The sequence below is a fragment of the Mizuhopecten yessoensis genome, unplaced genomic scaffold (assembly GCF_002113885.1).
Source record: "Mizuhopecten yessoensis strain PY_sf001 unplaced genomic scaffold, ASM211388v2 scaffold5547, whole genome shotgun sequence".
Lineage (NCBI taxonomy): Eukaryota > Metazoa > Mollusca > Bivalvia > Pectinida > Pectinidae > Mizuhopecten > Mizuhopecten yessoensis.
Genome location: NW_018406103.1, coordinates 868,329 through 883,717, shown reverse-complemented (window position 1 = coordinate 883,717; position 15,389 = coordinate 868,329). Strand labels below are relative to the sequence as shown.

Below are 15,389 nucleotides of genomic sequence, written 5' to 3'. Positions count from 1 at the left end.
GTGGTCATTTAAGGACGTGCCAGGTTTTGGTGGTGGAGGAAAACCGGAGTTCCCGGAGAAAAACCATCGACCTACGGCAGTACCTGGCGACTGCCCCACGTTGGTCTCGAACCCGCGACCCAGTGGTAGACGGGTAGTGGTAGCAGAATGTCAGACGCCTTTTCTATATATGAAAAACTAATGGGGATTTTTTATTGTTTTGCCTGGGGGGAAGGAATCCTCAAAACATTGTTAAGAGATCTGACAGTTATTGCCAACGAAGCCGGAAGTCAAATACCCACCAATCAGCAAGCAAGGTTCGAACGCTGTCAGCTGCTCTCAAGGCTGGTTGGAGCTGGTTGAGAGCAGCTAAATGTTATATTGCTTTTGATGCCATTAATAATTTGATACGACAATGTTCATGAATGACATGTAGAATTCCACCATCTAATCCCTCTCATAGGTCGGACACAAGTACACATATATACAATGACTGTACGGTGTAACCTTATATGTTAATGTCAAGGAAATTGTGAGGTGTGAAAAATGTTTTTATATACAATAACATACTATTGAAGAAGAACAGGTCTACGGAAAAAATGATATGATACATTATTGATCAAGTTTAGTTAGATTGAATGAGTTAACTGTTTAAATTACTAACATCTATAGCATGAACTTTGCGATTGTGTTCGATAGAAATTGTCACAAGGAGAAACCGGATATACTGTAACGATTTTCCGGTGTATATCAGCCAGTTTATAATGAGATCATGTTGTTTAAAAAAATCATATTAAGCTAACAATAGCTTATTAATTATTTAACTAACTAACAATGAGGAACTAACCATGGGGGTACTCGAAACGCATGCATAAGCACTGTACCGACTCGGAAATTAAAAAAAGAACATTGCAAATGCTTCTTTATTCGAACTGTTCTGCATCATCAAACTTTATTTCCTCTAAAAAGGAGATATTTGTGTACAAGACAAAAAGCAAAAAATACAAAAAAGGACAGAAAATGCCGCGGTAGGGCGCAGCTATAGAACCGTGTCCTCGCGAACACGAGAACAAGTCTTTGTCATAGTATCTAATTAAATCAGTCCATTCTCGTGAGCTCGCGAAGCGCGCACGACAAATTATGTTGCATGCATCAGAAACAGTTTTTGTTTTGTATCATCCTGAAATTGGGGACCTGTTGTCGCACCTAATAAATTGTGAACAATGGTAGCATTATCATGTTGAGCAATGGAATTGAACACATTCAATCCAAACCTACACAGGGTCATCTGACGACAATGAGCCCAGAGTTCACTGGTGTACTCGCAAGTACAGCAATGGTGAGATATGATGTCGCAAAAATGTTGGGAACACTGAGAGCAAATGTTCTGGTCAGGTGCCGAAGGCTTTGCCAATGATCTGCACAACGAGTAAATTGCTTCTATGACTGTGTTAGATTTTGCGGCGTGCACCAATTATTTGAATTAATTAAGTTGAGGTACATAAGACTCTGTGAGTTTTAACGTGATGGTACCAAAAATGGAACATTTAATATGGATATGATGCAGCCTTTTTATTTTGAAACACAAATCAATGGTATTATATTCTAATTCAAAACTTACAAAATTTTAAACAATTTGAAGCAAATTTTATCTGCTAATCTCTGTTCCTTATGAACTAAATTGAAAACAATAAAAAACGAAATGAGATATTTTTTCCGAGAAATGGTACGGTGCGACAATATAAATGTCCTATCACATTTCTAAACACTGGGAAATATTTGTTGAACAACTTTTAATGAACTTCCTTGAACCGAAAATAAAAATTAAATGCTGTGAGTTAAATAAACTGACCTATATCGTAAAGTGATCAATTTTGGGAACCCGGAAGCTTACAATTCTAAGTAAACATGACTCAACGAAATTAACTCTATACATAAACACACGTGCTGACGACACCCATGCAATACATAAAATGGAGGCTAAAGAGATTTATAAATATGTGTTACAAACTTGAATTTGGATCGATTCTGTAACCAAATTTACGTTGCAATAAACATTACTAATCAACAACACCCATTTATGTTGAAAAATATTTGTTTTCATTTTTTAAGAGACAATAATTTGAAAAGTAGTTGAGACCAATTTTTGAATTTCCATTTATGTCATCTTATTTGAGGTAATGCTGATATAGAACATGGTACTTGCGAGATGAACGTAACACACACACACACACACGAGATTGTACCTATATGATTTAGTAATATATACAGTAATAAATTACACAACACCAATCAGCCGTTTCGTCTGCCTAGAACTCATCGGTGATGCTAGTGCCAAATAAAAAATCTCAAAATTTGTCTAAACTACTTTTCAAACAGGAGATATGCGTAAAGCATCTTTATTATATGCGTTCCCAAATAGGTGGGAAACTGGGTAATTTGAAATTAAAAATAAGTAGATAATGTATGTTATGGACGCGGCTACTGTGCAAAAAGAATAACTGTGACTATCAAGGTTGGGACAAACATTGGGGGACTAAAACATCTACATGTATCAGCAAGTCTACTATTGTGTATCTTGAAAGATGAATATAAGATAAATACACGTGTAAAAGATACATTTTACCGAAAACAAATATATTATACTACACTATACAGCTATTGTGTCCTTCTAAGATTGTAGGATTTGGTAAAAGATAGAGCATATCGAAAAATAATTTGCCCTGCACCATACAGCTGTTTCGCTCTTCTAGGACTCATCGGTAATGCTAGAGGATAAAAAAGTATTTTTTGTGCACGCAGTAATAAACGTATCACATTAATGCAGTACACAGTCGTGCTGTATACCTTTAAAGCCTATACACACTAGTACAGGTGTGCTGTGTACACTCATACTGTACACATACTATAACATGTGTACACACTATTACAGGTGTGATGTGTACACTCGTACTGTACACTTAGTATAACATGTGTACACACTATTACATGTGTGCTGTGTATACTCGTACTGTACACTTAGTATAACATGTGTACACACTATTACAGGTGTGCTGTGTATACTCGTACTGTACACTTACTATAACATGTGTACACACTATTACAGGTGTGCTGTGTACACTCATACTGTACACATACTATAACATGTGTACACACTATTACAGGTGTGCTGTGTACACTCGTACTGTACACTTACTATAACATGTGTACACACTATTACAGGTGTGCTGTGTACACTCGTATTGTACACTTACTGTAACATGTGTACACACTGTTACAGGTGTGCTGTGTATACTCGTACTGTACACTTACTATAACATGTGTACACACTGTTACAGGTGTGCTGTGTACACTCGTACTGTACACTTAGTATAACATGTGTACACACTATTACAGTTGTGCTGTGTATACTTGTACTGTACACTTACTATAACATGTGTACACACTGTTACAGGTGTGATGCGACACTCGTACTGTACACTTACTATAACATGTGTACACACTATTACAGGTGTGCTGTGTATACTCGTACTATACACTTACTATAACATGTGTACACACTGTTACAGGTGTGCTGTGTACACTCGTACTGTACACTTACTATAACATGTGTACACACTATTACAGGTGTGCTGTGTATACTCGTACTGTACACTTACTATAACATGTGTACACCCTATTACAGATGTGCTGTGTATACTCGTACTGTACACTTAGTATAACATGTGTACACACTGTTACAGGTGTGCTGTGTACACTCGTACTGTACACTTACTATAACATGCGTACACACTATTACAGGTGTGCTGTGTACACTTACTATAACATGTGTACACACTATTACATGTGTGCTGTGTACACTCGTATTGTACACTTAGTATAACATGTACACACTATAACAGGTGTGATGTGTACACTCGTATTGTACACTTACTATAACATGTGTACACACTATTACCGGTGTGATATGTATACTCGTATTGTACAATTACTATAACATGTACACACTATTACATGTGTGCTGTGTACACTTACTATAACATGTGTACACAGTATTACAGGTGTGCTGTGTATACACGTATTGTACACTTACTATAACAAGTACACACTATTACATGTGTGCTGTGTACACTCGTATTGTACAATTATTATAACACGTGTACACACTATAGCAGGTGTGCTGTGTAAACTCGTATTGTACACTTACTATAACATGTGTACACACTATTACAGGTGTGATATGTATACTCGTATTGTACACTTACTATAAATGTACACACTATTACAGGTGTGCTGTGTACACTTACTATAACATGTGTACACACTATTACAGGTGTGATATGTATACTCGTATTGTACACTTACTATAACATGTGTACACACTATTACAGGTGTGATATGTATACTCGTATTGTACAGGTGTGCTGTGTATACTCGTACTGTACACTTACTATAACATGTACACACTAGTACAGGTGTGCTGTGTACACTCGTATTGTACACTTACTAAAACATGTACACACTATTACATGTGTGCTGTGTACACTTATCATAACATGTGTACACACTATTACAGGTGTGCTGTGTACACTCGGATTGTACAATTGCTATAACATGTGTACTCACTATTGCAGGTGTGCTGTTTACACTCGTATTGTACACTTAATAAAACATGTACACACTATTACATGTGTGCTGTGTACACTCGTATTGTACACTTACTATAACATGTGTACACAATATTACAGGTGTGCTGTGTACACTCGTATTGTACAATTGCTATAACATGTGTACACACTATTGCAGGTGTGCTGTGTACACTCGTATTGTACACTTACTATAACATGTGTACACACTATTACAGGTGTGATATGTATACTCGTATTGTACACTTACTATAAATGTACACGATATTACAGGTGTGCTGTGTACACTTACTATAACATGTGTACACACTATTACAGGTGTGATATGTATTCTCGTATTGTAGATTTACTATAACATGTACACACTTTTACAGGTGTGCTGTGTATACTCGTACTGTACGCTTACTTTACCATGTGTACACAATATAACAGGTGTGCTGTGTACACTCGTATTGTACAATTACTATAACATGTGTACACACTATTGCAGGTGTGCTGTGTACACTCGTACTGTACACTCAGTATAACATGTGTACACACTATCAAAGGTGTTCTGTGTACAGTCGTACTGTACACTAACTATAACATGTATACCCACTATAACAGGTGTGTTGTGTATACCCGTACTGTACACTTAGTATAACATGTGTACACACTATTACAGGTGTGCTGTGTATACTCGTACTGTACACTTAGTATAACATGTCTACACACTATTACAGGTGTGATGTGTACACTCGTACTGTACACTTAGTATAACATGTGTACACACTATAATGGGTGTGATGTGTACACTCGTACTGTACACTAACTATAACAGGTGTACACACTATTACAGGTGTGATGTGTATACTCGTACTGTACACTTAGTATAACATGTGTACACACTATCAAAGGTGTGCTGTGTACACTCGTACTGTACACTAACTATAACAGGTGTACACACTATTACAGGTGTGATGTGTACACTCGTACTGTACACTTAGTATAACATGTGTACACACTTTCACAGGTGTGATGTGTACATTCGTACTGTACACTTAGTATAACATGTGTACACACTATCAAAGGTGTGCTGTGTACACTCGTACTGTACACTAACTATAACATGTATACCCACTATAACAGGTGTGTTGTGTATACTCGTACTGTACACCTACTATAACATGTGTACACACTATTACAGGTGTGCTGTGTACACCCGTACTGTACACTAAGTATAGCATGTGTACACACTATAACAGGTGTGATGTGTACACTCGTACTGTACACTTACTATGACATGTGTACACACTATTTCAGGTGTGCTGTGTACACTCGTACTGTACACTTAGTATAACATGTGTACACACTATTTCAGGTGTGCTGTGTATACTCGTACTGTACACTTACTATAAAATGAACACACTACCACAGGTGTGCTGTGTACACTCGTATTGTACACTTACTATTACATGTACACACTATCACAGGTGTGCTGTGTACACTCGTAGTGTACACTTACTATAACATGTTCACACTTTCACAGGTGTGCTGTGTACACTTACTATAACATGTGTACACACTACTATAGGTGTGCTGTGTACACTGGTACTTTATACTTACTATAAAATGTGTACACACTATTACAGGTGTGCTGTGTATACTCGTACTGTATACTTTCTATAACATCTGTACACACTATTACAGGTGTGCTGTGTACACTCGTACTGTACACATAGTATAACATGTTCACACTATCACAGGTGTGCTGTGTACACTTACTATAACATGTACACACTATCACAGGTGTGCTGTGTATACTCGTACTGTACACTAAGTATAACATGTGTACTGTGTACACTCGTACTGTACACTTAGTATAACATGTGTACACACTATAATGGGTGTGATGTGTACACTCGTACTGTACACTAACTATAACAGGTGTACACACTATTACAGGTGTGATGTGTATACTCGTACTGTACACTTAGTATAACATGTGTACACACTATCAAAGGTGTGCTGTGTACACTCGTACTTTACACTTAGTATAACATGTGTACACACTATTACAGGTGTGCTGTGTATACTCGTACTGAACACTTTCTATAACATGTGTACACACTATCACAGGTGTGCTATGTATGCTCGTACTGTACACTTAGTATAACATGTGTACACACTATTACAGGGGTGCTGTGTACACTCGAATTGTACACTTAGTATAACATGTGTACACACTATTACAGGTGTGCTGTGTACACTCGAATTGTACACTTACTATAAAATGTACACACTATCACAGGTGTGCTGTGTACACTCGTGCTTAAAATAATTATACAACAGCAAACAATAATGGTTATGAAAGAAACATTCGGCTTGTAGCAATAAGGGAAATCAATAGTGAAACAGCAGTATATAATAATTAACAGTACGAAAAGATAATGATTATTATACACCAAGATATCACAGTAAATTACAGGAACAACGACCGACGAAGGCAATGAGGAAATTAACTGTACTAACGAAAGGAATTTAAATAATGAAACGAAACTATGATTAAATATTTCAAAGAAGTCAAAATTTAAGATAAGATAGAATTACGCAATAGGGTATCATTTGATGTCTTTGTAAAATCATTTGTATTCACTGTTTAGTGTAAAACGGTTAGCATTAACTTTAGTTGTTGTTAGCGTGTAGCGTATGCATTATGCATACGTCTGGGAAATACTCGGTCAGGTGTAACCAAAACATACCTGTGTCAGAGACATGTTAAAACAACATTATAGTGTAACGTTATCGACAGCCTGGTACTCTACACGTAGGCAGAACAATGTGTATATTTGCACAATTTATAATACTATGAAACACTTTAAAGTGTTTACATTAGAATGGAAGAAAAGAAACTTAGCGTAAACATAACGATCCCCGTAGACCTGCCAAAAAATGTAACCACGAAATGGAAACTGTGTGTCCGGAATGACTAGGTAACAGGAACGAGAATACAAAATACAGTGTGCTTCCACCGGGGATCGCACCCTCGATCTCCAGGTTCCCAGTCGGACGCTCTTCCAGGGATCGCTCCCTCGATCTCCAGGTTCCTATTCGGACGCTCTACCAGGGATAGCACCCTCGATCTCCAGGTTCCTAGTCGGGCGCTCTACCAGGGATCGCTCCCTCGATCTCCAGGTTCCCAGGCGGACGCTCTACCAGGGATAGCACCCTCGATCTCCAGGTTCCCAGTCGGACGCTCTACCAGGGATCGCACCCTCGATCTCCAGGTTCCTATAGTCGGACGCTCTACCACTGAGCTAAAGGAAATTTCCCCCTAGCTCGAAGCTAGAAGTCGACCTTATCCTATCTACAATTGAACCCTGCCACACTACTCCCCCCTTTTTAAATACGTTCGCCCTCGAACACCACAACCCAGGTTCTAACTCCCTGTCACTACAGAGAGGACCTAGGACACCATTTGTAACAGGAAAGAGAGTAGTGTGCTTCCACCGGGGATCGCACCCTCGATCTCCAGGTCCCTAGTCGGACGCTCCACCACTGAGCTGAAGGGAAATCCCCCCTAGCTCGAAGCTAGAAGGCAACCTTACTCCTGTGTACAATTGAACCCTGCCACACTTCTCCCCGCTTTTTAAATGTGTTCGCCCTCGAACACCACAACCCAGGTTCTAACTCCCTGTCACTACAGAGAGGGCCACAAACACCATTTGTAACAGGAAAGAGAACAGTGTTATTCCACCGGGGATCGAACCCCCGATCTCCAGGTTCCTAGTCGGACGCTCCACCACTGAGCTAAAGGGAAATCCCCCCTAGCTCGAAGCTAGAAGGCAACCTTAATCCTATGTACAAATGAACCCTGCCACACCTACATAGCTCTGGTTAGTTATTACCCGATAGATGAACGTTACTCAAAAACACAGGTACCTGCACCTTTAAAATTTGGTTATAGATACAGCATGCCAGAAATGAATTACGCTGTATCACACAGCTGCTTCAAATGATAGAGATCTAAATGTCTTGGCTTCTGTTGCAACAGAGGGACAGGTGCGAAAAACCCTTAAATCTATGAATTTCAAAATTTAGAGCGACACTGTTTGATTTTAAATAGAACAACTCTGAAAGTGTGTATATTATAAACCATGCCACTATCCATATATGATCTTATAAAATTAAGACCTATTTAAATCATACATTCTGTCAGGACATTACTTTGAGACAGTAAGTTTCTATGTGACGGCGAGTCACTATGTTGAAGTAAGTTTCTTTATGACGCCGAGTTACTTTGTGACAGGACGTTACAATATGACGCAGTAGGTTTATATGTGACGACGAGTTACTTTGTGACAGGATGGTACTTTATGATAGTAAGTTTCTATGTGACGACGAGTTACTTTGTGACAGGATGGTACTTTATGATAGTAAGTTTCTATGTGACGACGAGTTACTTTGTGACAGGATGGTACTTTATGATAGTAAGTTTCTATGTGACGACGAGTTACTTTGTGACAGGATGGTACTTTATGATAGTAAGTTTCTATGTGACGACGAGTTACTTTGTGACAGGATGGTACTTTATGATAGTAAGTTTCTATGTGACGACGAGTTACTTTGTGACAGGACGTGACTTCATGACAGCAAGTTTCTATCTGAAAACGAGTTACTTTGTGACAGGATGGTACTGTATGATAGTAAGTTTCTATTTGATGGCGAGTTACTTTGTGACAGGGTGCTGCATGTACTATAATGTACGTGGCAGTTAGTTTACATGTGATGGCGATTTACTTTGTGACAGGACGTTAAAATTTGACAGTAGGTTTGTATGTGACTAAGAGTTACTTTAAGACAGGACGTAACTATATGACAGTAAGTTTCTATCTGAAAACGAGTTACTTTGTGACAGGATGGTACTTTATGACAGCAAGTTTCTATCTGAAAACGAGTTACTTTGTGACAGGACGTTAAAATTTGACAGTAGGTTTGTATATGACTAAGAAATACTTTGAGACAGGACGAAACTATAAGACAGTACGTTTCTATATGATGGCGATTTACTTTGTGACAGGACGTTAGTTCATGACAGTAGGATTCTATATGATGGCGAGTTACTTTGTGACAGGACGTGACTTCATGACAGTAAGTTTTTATGTGACAGCGATTAAAATGTGACAGGATGTTACCTTGTGATAATAAATTTCTATGTGACGGCGAGTTACTTTGTGACAGGACGATACAATATGACAGTAAGTTTCAATGTGACAGGGAGTCACTTTATAACAGTAGGTTTCTGTTTGAGAACGAGTTACTTTGTGACAGGACGTTACTTTATGACAGGAAGTTATTTTATGACAGTAAGTAATAATGTGACAGCGAGTCCCTTTATGAGGTCAGTTACTGTTTGAGAACGAGTTACTTTGTGACGGGAGGTTATTTTGTGACAGGACGTGACTTCATGACAGCAAGTTTCTATCTGAAAACGAGTTACTTTTTGACAGGACGTTACTTTGTGACAGGACGTTACTTTATGACAGTATGTTTCAATGTGACAGCGAGTCACTTTATGAGGTCAGTTTCTGTTTGAGAACGAGTTATTTTGTGACAGGACGTTACTTTGTGACAGGACGTTACTTTATGACAGTAAGTTATAATGTGACAGCGAGTCAAGTTATGACAGTTAGTTTCTGTTTGAGAACGAGTTACTTTGTGACAGGACGTTACTTTATGACAGGAAGTTATTTTATGACAGTAAGTTTCAATGTGACAGCGAGTCACGTTATGAGTTAGTTTCTGTTTGAGAACGAGTTACTTTGTGACAGGACGTTACTTTGTGACAGGACGTTACTTTATGACAGTAAGTTTCTGTTTGAGAACGAGTTATTTTGTGACAGGACGTTACTTTGTGACAGGACGTTACTTTGTGACAGGACGTTACTTTATGACAGTAAGTTTCTGTTTGAGAACGAGTTATTTTGTGACAGGACGTTACTTTGTGACAGGACGTTACTTTGTGACAGGACGTTACTTTATGACAGTAAGTTTCTGTTTGAGAACGAGTTATTTTGTGACAGGACGTTACTTTGTGACAGGACGTTACTTTGTGACAGGACGTTACTTTATGACAGTAAGTTTCTGTTTGAGAACGAGTTATTTTGTGACAGGACGTTACTTTGTGACAGGACGTTACTTTGTGACAGGACGTTACTTTATGACAGTAAGTTTCTGTTTGAGAACGAGTTATTTTGTGACAGGACGTTACTTTGTGACAGGACGTTACTTTGTGACAGGACGTTACTTTATGACAGTAAGTTTCTGTTTGAGAACGAGTTATTTTGTGACAGGACGTTACTTTGTGACAGGACGTTACTTTGTGACAGGACGTTACTTTATGACAGTAAGTTTCTGTTTGAGAACGAGTTATTTTGTGACAGGACGTTACTTTGTGACAGGACGTTACTTTGTGACAGGACGTTACTTTATGACAGTAAGTTTCTGTTTGAGAACGAGTTATTTTGTGACAGGACGTTACTTTGTGACAGGACGTTACTTTGTGACAGGACGTTACTTTATGACAGTAAGTTTCTGTTTGAGAACGAGTTATTTTGTGACAGGACGTTACTTTGTGACAGGACGTTACTTTGTGACAGGACGTTACTTTATGACAGTAAGTTTCTGTTTGAGAACGAGTTATTTTGTGACAGGACGTTACTTTGTGACAGGACGTTACTTTGTGACAGGACGTTACTTTATGACAGTAAGTTTCTGTTTGAGAACGAGTTATTTTGTGACAGGACGTTACTTTGTGACAGGACGTTACTTTGTGACAGGACGTTACTTTATGACAGTAAGTTTCTGTTTGAGAACGAGTTATTTTGTGACAGGACGTTACTTTGTGACAGGACGTTACTTTGTGACAGGACGTTACTTTATGACAGTAAGTTTCTGTTTGAGAACGAGTTATTTTGTGACAGGACGTTACTTTGTGACAGGACGTTACTTTGTGACAGGACGTTACTTTATGACAGTAAGTTTCTGTTTGAGAACGAGCTAATTTGTGACAGGACGTTACTTTGTGACAGGACGTTACTTTGTGACAGGACGTTTCTTTATGACAGTAAGTTTCAATGTGACAGGACGTTACTTTGTGACAGTAAGTTTCTGTTTGAGAACGAGTTACTTTGTGACAGGACGTTACTTTGTGACAGTAAGTTTCAATGTGACAGCGAGTCACTTTATGACAGTAAGTTTCTGTTTGAGAACGAGTTACTTTGTGACAGTACGTTACTTTGTTACAGGACGTTACTTTATGACAGTTAGTTTCAATGTGACAGCGAGTCACGTTATGATATTAGGTTTCTGTTTGAGAACGAGTTATTTTGTGACAGGACGTTACTCTGTGATAGGACCTTACTTTATGACAGTAAGTTTCAATGTGACAGCGAGTCACTTTATGACAGTTAGTTTCAATGTGACAGCGAGTCACGTTATGATATTAGGTTTCTGTTTGAGAACGAGTTATTTTGTGACAGGACGTTACTCTGTGATAGGACCTTACTTTATGACAGTAAGTTTCAATGTGACAGCGAGTCACTTTATGACAGTCAGTTTCTGTTTGAGAACAAGTTACTTTGTGACAGGACGTTACTTTGTGACAGAACGTTACTTTATGACAGTAAGTTTCAATGTGACAGCGAGTCACTTTCTAACAGTCAGTTTCTGTTTGAGAACGAGTTACTTTGTGACAGTACGTTACTTTGTTACAGGACGTTACTTTATGACAGTTAGTTTCAATGTGACAGCGAGTCACTTTCTAACAGTCAGTTTCTGTTTGAGAACGAGTTACTTTGTGACAGTACGTTACTTTGTTACAGGACGTTACTTTATGACAGTTAGTTTCAATGTGACAGCGAGTCACTTTATGACAGTTAGTTTCTGTTTGAGGACGAGTTACTTTGTGACAGGACGTTACTTTATGACAGTAAGTTTCAATGTGACAGCGAGTCACTTTCTAACAGTCAGTTTCTGTTTGAGAACGAGTTACTTTGTGACAGTACGTTACTTTGTTACAGGACGTTACTTTATGACAGTTAGTTTCAATGTGACAGCGAGTCACGTTATGATATTAGGTTTCTGTTTGAGAACGAGTTATTTTGTGACAGGACTTTACTTTGTGACAGGACGTTACTTTGTGACAGGACGTTACTTTATGACAGTAAGTTTCAATGTGACAGCGAGTCACTTTCTAACAGTCAGTTTCTGTTTGAGAACGAGTTACTTTGTGACAGGACGTTACTTTATGACAGGACGTTACTTTGTGACAGTAAGTTTCTGGTTGAGGACGAGTTACTTTGTGACAGGACGTTACTTTATGACAGTTAGTTTCAATGTGACAGCGAGTCACTTTATGACAGTTAGTTTCTGTTTGAGGACGAGTTACTTTGTGACAGGACGTTACTTTATGACAGGACGTTACTTTATGACAATTAGTTGTAATGTGACAGCGAGTCACTTTATGACAGTTAGTTTCTGTTTGAGGACGAGTTACTTTGTGACAGGACGTTACTTTGTGACAGTAAGTTTCTGGTTGAGGACGAGTTACTTTGTGACAGGACGTTACTTTATGACAGGACGTTACTTTGTGACAGTAAGTTTCTGGTTGAGGACGAGTTACTTTGTGACAGGACGTTACTTTGTGACAGGACATTACTTTATGACAGTAAGTTTCTGTTTGAGAACGAGTTACTTTGTGACAGGACGTTACTTTGGGACAGGACGTTACTTTGTGACAGGACATTTCTTTATGACAGTTAGTTGTAATTTGACAGCGAGTCACTTTATGACAGTCAGTTTCTGTTTGAGAACAAGTTACTTTGTGACAGGACGTTACTTTGTGACAGAACGTTACTTTATGACAGTAAGTTTCAATGTGACAGCGAGTCACTTTATGACAGTCAGTTTCTGTTTGAGGACGAGTTACTTTGTCACAGGACGTTACTTTATGACAGTAAGTTTCTGTTTGAGAACGAGTTATTTTGTGACAGGACTTTACTTTGTGACAGGACGTTACTTTGTGACAGGACATTTCTTTATGACAGTTAGTTGTAATTTGACAGCGAGTCACTTTATGACAGTCAGTTTCTGTTTGAGGACGAGTTACTTTGTCACAGGACGTTACTTTATGACAGTAAGTTTCTGTTTGAGGACGAGTTACTTTGTGACAGGACGTTACTTTGTGTCAGTTAGTTATTATGGGAGAGTATGTTACTATGTGAGAGTACTTTTCTGTTATTATGAGAAAGATGAACGCTACACACACAAGTGATGTACCTAACATTTTGTAATAATACAGTATGCCAAAAAAATGTGCACTGCACCATAAAGCAGTGTCGACCTTCTAGGAGTAAGTAAGTAAATTTGTTGCAGTAAGCTATTAGGGTATTTGGTAATGTTAAGATAAATTAAAGCAAACGATACATTTTATTTTTAAATTTATACATATTCAGGAAGGCAACTGAAAGAGGATGTTCCTATACTTTGTACATGTAACATGTGTTAGTCATATACACATCTACCTTACAGATTTGCTAAATAACTACACGGGAAAAAAAACTGTGTCTATTTACATTAACGATTATTAAAGTCCTGCTAAATACAGGTATATACACTGTCATATCATGTGAGTAATCTTACTACTTTTCAATGAAAGGAAACACGTTTTCGATAAAAAGTCCTGTAATCAATATATTTAGGTTTCAATACGTACACTCTCCAGTGAAAATTACACGATGGTGTATATAATGAGAAATAAGATAGAGAATATATTTACAAAATTACCTACCTCCTGAGTGAAATGTATTCCTTGTTATATTATCACTGACCCTGTTAAAGGATCATGTGTATAAAATAAGAAACTCCGAAATTGTCCGCAGGCTGGGAAAGTAGAACACTACTGAACACATCCAGTCGGCTCTGTTAGCGGCGTGTTTTTAAATGCGCCCCAGCCGGATACTGAGCCGTCGATATACCCTGTGGGTAGGCCACCCATATAATTACGGGTATACCTGCTATACCATCGCCAATCGGCCTGCTGTGTGTATGGTTTAGGATTCGGCTGACAGATTCCTTTAAAATTGCACAGTACTCGGGGGGAATGTTTTAGACCTAACCAGACACCTCATATTACAATGACAAGACATTTTCCATAAAACAGGTCAATGATTTTGTGTGCACCTTGCAATCCTCGGAGTTTACTCACTCTCTTAATGCATAGGTGTGTAGTCTTTGAAAGGTAGTTATATATAAGAGAGGTGCATATTTAAATATAGCACAAAGATAGGCCAGTGAAATATAATATTAAAGGGACAGGTAAATCTAACGATTATTTCGTCTTGAAACATCAAACAAACCATTGGTCTAAACACTTTCAGATATACATGTTTATTTAGTAATAGCAGCATTGATCTTTTGTACCTGATACAATTGGCAGACTGATTACAGGTGATTATCGCCAGCAACGTATGAGCATCCTAATTCGAATGATTTACCTTTTACGGATTGTGATAAGAAGTACAAGCATCAATGATTTGTTTTTGTATAATAGCTAAATTTGAATACCAATTATCTTTACGGCCGGATTCGGTTTAATGCAGAGATGAATTTGAATTGCGATGCTATGTAAATGTTTGTGTCTGGATAAGAAAGTTACATATTGTTTTGTATATGTTATCCTAGAGTTTACCTGGAATATATTATATATATATAGGGCGACGAAGT

The 15,389-nt window shown here is 38.1% G+C and overlaps 2 protein-coding genes across 4 annotated transcripts in view; one reads left to right on the top strand and one right to left on the bottom strand.

Annotated features, from left to right (window-relative positions):
• Positions 1–15,389, bottom strand: part of LOC110450906 (orexin receptor type 2-like) — a 77,970-nt gene that overhangs the window by 8,687 nt on the left and 53,894 nt on the right. The window contains exon 1 of one of the 3 annotated variants that reach the window (XM_021498699.1): positions 14,455–14,825. The exons of the other annotated variants lie outside the window; for them this stretch is intronic. The gene's annotated coding sequence lies outside the window, so the exon portion shown is untranslated. Of the gene's footprint in view, positions 1–14,454; positions 14,826–15,389 lie in introns of those variants that run through there. 3 annotated transcript variants of the gene reach the window in all.
• The window catches only part of LOC110450905 (A disintegrin and metalloproteinase with thrombospondin motifs 18-like), a 135,282-nt gene that overhangs the window by 72,975 nt on the left and 46,918 nt on the right, over positions 1–15,389 (top strand). The window lies entirely within an intron of this gene.